The sequence below is a fragment of the Pteropus vampyrus genome, unplaced genomic scaffold (assembly GCF_000151845.1).
Source record: "Pteropus vampyrus isolate Shadow unplaced genomic scaffold, Pvam_2.0 Scaffold26, whole genome shotgun sequence".
In the NCBI taxonomy this organism is placed as follows: domain Eukaryota; kingdom Metazoa; phylum Chordata; class Mammalia; order Chiroptera; family Pteropodidae; genus Pteropus; species Pteropus vampyrus.
The window spans coordinates 7,449,084-7,457,444 of NW_011888807.1; the positions used below are offsets into that span (position 1 = coordinate 7,449,084).

At 31.6% G+C, this 8,361-nt stretch overlaps 1 non-coding gene across 1 annotated transcript; it reads right to left on the reverse strand.

Annotated features, from left to right (window-relative positions):
• Positions 1 to 661: 661 nt before the first annotated feature.
• LOC111737405 lies at positions 662 to 765 on the reverse strand. Its single transcript, XR_002779430.1, has one exon. It is a non-coding gene; the product is annotated as a U6 spliceosomal RNA (small nuclear RNA).
• Between the last annotated feature and the right edge of the window lie 7,596 nt (positions 766 to 8,361).

Consider the following 8,361-nt stretch of genomic DNA (forward strand, 5'->3'; position numbering starts at 1 on the left):
TGAGTAAATTATTTCTAAAACTTAAAACATTTATTAGAATGCAATTAAATATCTTTAAATATCTTCAGTTCATAGTTTTAGCCTTATTATTGTCCACATATTTACCAGTGTCTCGGTAAACTTACAAATTAACTGACCCTTTAAGAATCACCAGACAATGAATTTTATAAATTGCCAAAAGATGGCATTTATCCATGCGTCTCTACATGCAAGAGTCTAAAATATTAAACTGGTTTGGGAGATTGTCTTTGCTTTTTAACATTTTATTAAATCTGAACTTTTATTTCAAACTTAGTGCTTGTTATTAAGAGAAATTAGTGAATATAGAAAATATTAAAAAATAAGTTAAAAATTACCTTTATTCTCTGCCTTACTCCTCCCTTGCCTAAAAGATATATAATGTTAAAATCCTTTCTTCCCCTATCTAATTTAATTTCTAAGAACTAAGCATTATCAATGGTTCAGAGGAGGTTCTTTGCAGACTTTTTAATATAATCTCACTTTTATTTTTCTGTGTGGAAGAGTAAACTTTCCTTAAAATGCATTTACCTATGTACTCGATATCTTTCTTTTCTTCCCATACCCATTCCTCACACTGAGCTACGATCTGAGTCCTGGATGGCTTCCTTGCCTTCTGCCTTCCAATGCAGTTACCCTGTTGAAAAATATGGAACGTTTCATGAATTTCTGTGTCATCATTGCTCAAAGGCCTTGCTAATCTCTGAATCGTTCCAATTTTAGTATATGAGCTGCCAAAGCAAGTACAAGAGATTTGCTTTACTCTCTTTATCATTAAGCATTGTTTCAACTTCACTTCATGGCAAACATATTTTTTAAATATTTAATTTCATGTTTTGAAATAAATTTTAAAAGGAAGAGAAATTAACACTTTAAATGCAAGTCATTTATTTAATACTTATTTTAAAAGTTCTGTAAAATAGCACATACTTTTTCCTGCCTTGGACATGATGGTTCTCTTTGCTTGTACTGTCACAAAATAGGATGACAGCCTCCTCCTCCCTCAGTAGTACCACAGATATTAGAATTATTTTAAGATAGATTTCACAGATGAGGCTACACTAGTGTGTACTTTATGATTGTTTCTACACCAATTTGAGAGACTTGGGATTTATCATGATTGTGATGTTAATGTCTTTTTTATTCTACAAGAAACAAAGTAATTTGTCAACAGTTTTAAGGTAATGGATGTGATAATGAGAGGAGGGGAAATTTTTTCACAATGTTTATCTGTATAAATCATCACAGTGTGCGCTTTAAATATCTTTCAAGTTACTTTGTTGATTATATCTCAGTAAAGCTTAAAATAGCAATGGAAGGGTTTTCAAAAATTTTGAAATGAGAATGGGAAATCATTAACTCACTTTTTATCACTATGAATAAATTTCCTGGGATTTCACATGATTTGACTATTTATATTTTTCTTTTAAAAAGTTTAAGTGAAATGTCTAAATACTATTCAAATATACAGTCATTATAGATTCCCAGAACTAAAAATCGAAAAATCCGTGCTAAATTGACTCTCATAGTAAATTGACTCTTGTAGTAGATTGACTGGTTTGGGAGATTTTTTGTTTTTTAACATTTTATTAAATCTGAACTTTTATTTCAAACTTTGTGCTTGTTTATAAGGGAAATTAGTAAATATAGAAAATATAAAAATAAGTTAAAAATTACCTTTATTTCCTCCCTTGCCTAAAAGGTACATTAAGTCCTTTCTTCCCCCTATCTAATTTAATTTCTAAGAACTAAGCATTATTAATGGTTCAGAAGAGGTTCTTTGCAGACTTTTTCATATAATCTCACTTTTACTTTTCTGTGTGGAAGAGTAAACTTTCCTTAAAATGCATTTACCTATGTCCTAGAATAAGAAATTTCATGGCCTGATGAAAATGTTGACCATTGTAAAAAAAAAAAAAAAAAAAAAAAAAAAAAGTAGTGTATTGAACATTGGAAGCATTGATTACCATTCTCCATGTTTGCCAGGATTTTAAATAAGAGGTCAGCTGCTTGTGTTGCAGAGAAGTGAAAAATCCTTGGGTATAGTACATAATACATATAGTATAATAGCATTTGGTATAGTATTATATATACATATATGATAGTAAGAGCAATATTAACTGCTTTTGAATGCATGTTTAACTTAGCATTTGCTACTATTTATAAAACATTCAATGTCCTCCATTCTGCATTTTTACATAAATATACCAACTGGCAGTATTACCAACATCTCTACATTCTGTCATTTGAAAAGATGCAATCACAATATATAGAGTAAACTGGCCTTCTGATGTTGTGTACTATAACTTCTATATCTACAATGATGGAATCTAAATGATATAAGATATGTGGCCATCACACACTTTCTTAAATTCATCAAAAGCAATAATTTTTTTTCTTCCATTGCCCCCCCTCAAACAAGCAAACATTGATCTTACAAGATCACATTATACTAGTATTTAATATCAGCTAATATTATAGTTTTGCAAATGACCAAAAATAAGTGGAAATATCCTGGAGATGACTCTCAACTTTTGGGCAATGATATTGAAAATGAGCTTTATTAAAAAGTAAACAAACAAACAAAAACTTCTTAAAAAAATGACTGTACTTATTCAAGTCAGTTTCATACCTGCCACATGGTTTTTCTATGTGAAGTTTTACTAAATAGAACACTCTTATTCAACATCATTATATAAGTCATTTCCTGACTTTACCAAGGAGTCTGCTCCAATGTGATGTTCTCAGGGAGTTATTTACTGATGATCCTTTGCCTCTCTACCCCAACCATCTAGTCACTCTTTGCACAACTACCTCATTTCATTTTGCTTCATGTCCTTTATAAACCTGAATTTATATTATTTAATTAATGTGTTTACTTGAGTATTGGTTTTTCTACAACTAGAATGTAAGCTAAAAGGCCGCTGGGATTTAGCTTGTTAACTGGGTTATCAGCAACTAGAAGAGGGCTGAAACATAGTAATCACTCAATACATATTTACCGAAGTAATGGATGTATCCATCCAAAGCTGACTATCGTCTAGTTTAATATGTATATATACAAATTCACTTGTCTTTCCTCTTTGTGTCTTTTTCTAAGGCATCATTTTCCTTAATAAATAATTCTAAGTATTAAGTGGAACCAGAAAACTAAAAATTCAGCACTTATAAAAAAATTTTCACTTAGATTTTTATTTACAAAAGAAATACATATGAATTAGTAAAATGGAAACTATGTAGGAGTAAATAAAATAGAAACCCAGTGAAAGTATTTTAGTGATTTCACTCCCCAGATGTAACCATTGTTGACCATTGTTAACTATTCCTGATTTTTTTTCAAAAGCAAGTATTTTGGAATAAATGGATAGGAATAACTATATTCACTTATTAAAATGCATATGACTGTTTTTAGTCATCTTCGTATCTCCTTGTTTTAAGAATTTTAAAAATATATTTGTACTAGTATTTAATATCATTTTGGTTAGGAATATAACAGAGACCTTTTATGGAATGAGTCTGGCTAGACTAACAAATAGAAATCAACTAAGGACCCAGTTTTTGATCTAGATTGACCAAATAAAAGGAGCTGTGTTGGTAACTCAATAGCTGAGATGAAGAACTATAAAGAACTCGATGATCTTGCTTGATTCCTGGTAAATCCATAGCTAATTAAACTACCTTATAATTCTACTGCTTGAGCAACAAAGTTTGCATTTCTAGGGACCATCTAATTTGTTCCTTATAAAAAATAATAAGAGTAATAAAGCATCTTGAAGTAGTGAACAAACAATTACTAAAAGGACATTGGAGAATAGAAGGAAATGAGTCCGGAAAGTAACGTACAAGAAATAACATGATTTTAATATGGTTTGCTGCCTAGAGTTGTGCTATCCAAAAAGTAGATATTTACCCCATGTGACTATTTAAATTTAACTTAATTAAAATAAGGCAAAATTTAAAACTATGCATTTTAATTATACTAATCACATTTTAAGTACTCAATAGCCACACATGACTAATGACTACTCTATTAGACAAAACAGAAGAAAACATTTCCATCTTCTCAGAAATTTCTCAGGGCAGTGCTGTTCTTGATACTGAACTTGGTATTAGTCTAAGTTCTTTAGAGAAATGAAAACAATAGGATGGATAGATGGATAGATAGATGATAGATAGATAGATAGATAGATAGATAGATAGATAGATAGATATTGATTTATTATAAGAAATTGTCTCATGCAGTTATGGCAAGTAGGAAGCCTCAAGATCTGCAGTCAGAGGGCTGAAGATGTAGAAGAACTGAAGGTGGAGTTCTAGTCTGAGTCCAAAGGCCTGTGACCTAGGAGATATGATGGTTTGAATTCTAATTTGAGTCAGATTCTGAAGGAAGGAGAAGGCCAATTAACAGTTTGAAGACAGGCAGAGAGAGAATTTTTCTTACTCAGCCTTTTATTCTAACAGATTAGATAAGGCTCACCCACATTGAGGGTAATGTATTAAGGTGCTCCGCAGAAACAGAAAACAAAAACAGAATGAGAGAGAGATTTGACTCATTAGTCTATGGAGGCTGAGCAGTCTCACAATATTCTGTCTACATGCTGGAGATGACCTAAGAAAATCAGTGATGTAATTCTAGTCCAAGTTTGAATGAAGTCCTGGGAACTGGAGACTTGATGATATAAATCCCAGTTTAAGGATAGGAGAAGAAAGATCTTCCAACACATGAAGGCAGGAAGGCTAAAAGAGGAAATATTATTTCTTCTTCTGCCTTTTGTTCTATTCAGGTTCTCAAGGGATTGGATGATGCCTGCTCACGTTGGAGAGAGCAATCTGCTTTACCAAGTCCATAGATTCAAATGCTAATCTCATCCAGAAACACCTTCAAAGACACACTTAGAAGTAAGGTTTAATCTGGGCACCCCATGGCCAGTCAAGTTGACATAAAATTAACTACCATTGGAAAGCAATTACATTAATCAGTCTGATGATTAAAATGTTAATCTCATCCAAACACCCTTATAGACATATCTAGAAATAATATTTAACCAAATATCTGGGCACACTGTATCTCAGGCAAGATAAAACATCAAATTAGCCATCACACTTTCATTATAAGTATCATATTGGCATTCATCAACACTACCATGATATTTTCATAACTCTAGGTCTAAATTACAGACATTAAAACTCATAGGAAATAAGATTCACCTCTCAGATATACCAAGGTCCTGCCTAATATATTTTGCTTGTTTTGCTATAGATATGCCTCTTACTCATAAAATTGGTAGTAAAATCTCCATTCTCTTTGTGGTGTGTGTGTGGCGGGCAGGGGGCGGGGGGGTGTTACCCAGAGTATTATTTTACAGTATAGCTCTATTCAGATAGACAAGGATGAATAAGTATTAGTCTAAACTCTTTGGTTGCAAGTGACATAAATCCAAGTCAAATTAGTTTAAGCAAAAAAAACAGCAAAAAAGAACCCCCCAAAAGACCAACAAAAACTATTGATTAATTTAACTTAAAAGTCCATGATTGATGATTACTTCAGCCCACTTTGATACAAGGACTTAAGTGATATCATTAGGATGGTGTCTTGTTTCACCCAACTCTGAACTCTTATTTTCCACTGAGAGAAGCCAAGAGGGTCAACAAATTTCTAGGCTTACCCCATAATTATAGTGAGAGGTACAGAGAAAATAAAAGATCTGTATTTTTATAATCCTAGTAAGAGTCCAGGAGTGACTTAGAAACAGCTCATCTTTGATTACATGGTCATTCTTCAGTCTTTCACACTGTCTGACTGGCCAGTGACAGCGAAGCTGTGGATGTGTGACAAATTAAATTATTTCACCATTGAGGAGGAGACAATTCCTAAAATGAAAAAGATACTGGACAGACAAAATATAACAGATGTCTACTACAGAATATAATAAAATTATAGAATGTGATACAAGAAACATTTACCTTGACAAGAATGTTATTTTGCTACCTATGATAATTAAGATGAAATTTCAAATGACAGTCTGTAGTACTTTACACTCTACACAGTAGGGTTTTAATAAATAGTAACAGAACAAATAAAAATACTGCAGTAATAAAGTTCTCACTACTAGAAAAATTTAGAAGAGGATAATCCTCAGATTTTACAGAGCCAAAAGATTACTTCTCTGCTGTTCTATGAGAGCTCATAATACTGTGTATCTAAGTGTCATATCAGTTCTTGAAAATTAACAACAGTTTAATGTCGATTAATTTCCAGCTTTTCTCCTCTACGGTTATATATATATATATATTTTTTTTTTTCAGAATTGCTTAGAGTCACTACTGTGCTTAGTATTCCATGCATCTTTAGTTGTTTTTCCCTATGTACCAACCCTACACTTGTTGCCATTAAATTTCATATTGTTTTTGGTGGACGACTTCATTAATTTGTCAAGGTCATTTTAAATTCTAGTTTAGGATTTTAAGATCAGAACAACTTGTCTCAACTCAATATCTCATTGGATGTGCTCTTAAGTCCATTATCTAAGTCCTTACAACACACAGTCATGTGAATTCTAATCCTGAACTGCACTACTACGTGATTTGGTACTACAGAATAGAGTTTATTATTTTTTTTAAGATTTGAAAAGCAATTTAGAGTTACGTGAAATAGAGCTAGCATTCAAGCTCTCTATATCGTGTGGGATTGCTTCCAGAAAACAAAAATTCAGTGCAGGAAGGCAAGCAGGTATATACTACGTCTATGGAGTTATATGGGCAAGAGTGTAGGATGACCAGGATTCTGAAAGCTAGTATCAGAGAAAAGAAAATGCAGATTTGGATACCCAAAGAGAAATTACAAGTTCTGTTTTGAAACACAAATTTGAGAATGCAAAGCTTAGAAAAAGATTCCAAATACAAGACAGAAGCACGAGAACTTGATAATGAACCAAATATATTTTATGTATGGATTCCTAGTTTATTCAGAGTAAAGCCTTTATTTATTTATTTATTTATTTATTTATTTATTTATTTATTTATTTAAGAATTTTGGTGATCATGAGCCCTCAAGTGGAGGCATTAGCTACCATTGCCCAGAATGTGGAAAACGGGAGTTGAGATCTAGGACATTCTGGAGCCATGCTGATCATTTTCTTATGGTTATTTAATTTTGTTTTGTGTTTGAGCAATACAGATTATTTTAACCAATCATCTTCAAAGAATAAATTGCTTCAATATATACAAATGAGACATAAAGAGATTCATAACCGAGTTCTAAGGTCGCAGAGCTCTTTAAGTAGAAAGAGAATAATATTACAAAATGTTTCTTGATACACAGCTAAATGTTAAAGATGGCATATTTCCACAGCAGCTTTGTTACAGTTTTATCAGGTATTGTTTACTCACTGGACACTTTTGAGAAAAAATGGTAAATTAGCTATCTTCAAAAATGTCTTTATAATGTAAAATCCACCTGGAAATTAAAAGGTCACATGTGAGTTGCAACAATACATTTAGACAACTTTTAAAATTATTCAGTATAAAAATATTCCACTTGTGATAATCAAGTTTATATGATTGACTATCTTAGCAACTAGCATCATAACAATGAAGTCATCTAAAACTCTATTAGTTGATAATGAATAAGACATTAGTTTTTCAGTAATGATTATGAGGGAGGAGAAAGATCTTATATATACTGGCATACTTTTTATATAAGATGCTTTTACAATACCACATAGAATCCTTAACAACACTATCAAATATATCTAGTGTGACTGCCATTTCATAAATGACAAATCTGAACTCAGAAAGTTTAAATAACTTGATCTAATTAGTTACAAAGGTAGTAAATGCCAGACCAATTTGACTTTAAAACTTGGGTATCTTCATTACTTTTTTTTTTATCTATTATCAAACATGAGCAAAGAGAGATATAAAATTATTGCTACGAAATATGATTTATTTCATGTACAAAGAGTCCACAAAGTGGAAGTCCTACTGAGAAAGAATTCAGCACCATGATCAGATATACAGCCTAAAAATAAAAAAAATTAAAAAAATTAAAATTCAGTCCTAATAAAAATAAGAAAGAAATAGGAAAGTGTAGAAGTTATTGGAACATCAAAGCAATGTTTTGCATCAGCATATATTAGAATATCATGCTATATATTCCATAAAGTCAAAACTAACATTATTTTTTAAAGATTTCTTAGTTGTCTCTAAAGATTTCCCAAGAAAACTTTCCACAGGTTTTTCATGCAAAAGCTTTCTGTACTTAAAACATATTTACAGAAATGGCATTATCAAATATCATTTGAAAATGTCAGTGCCTTTCCTTAGGCACACAAGGTTTCTATA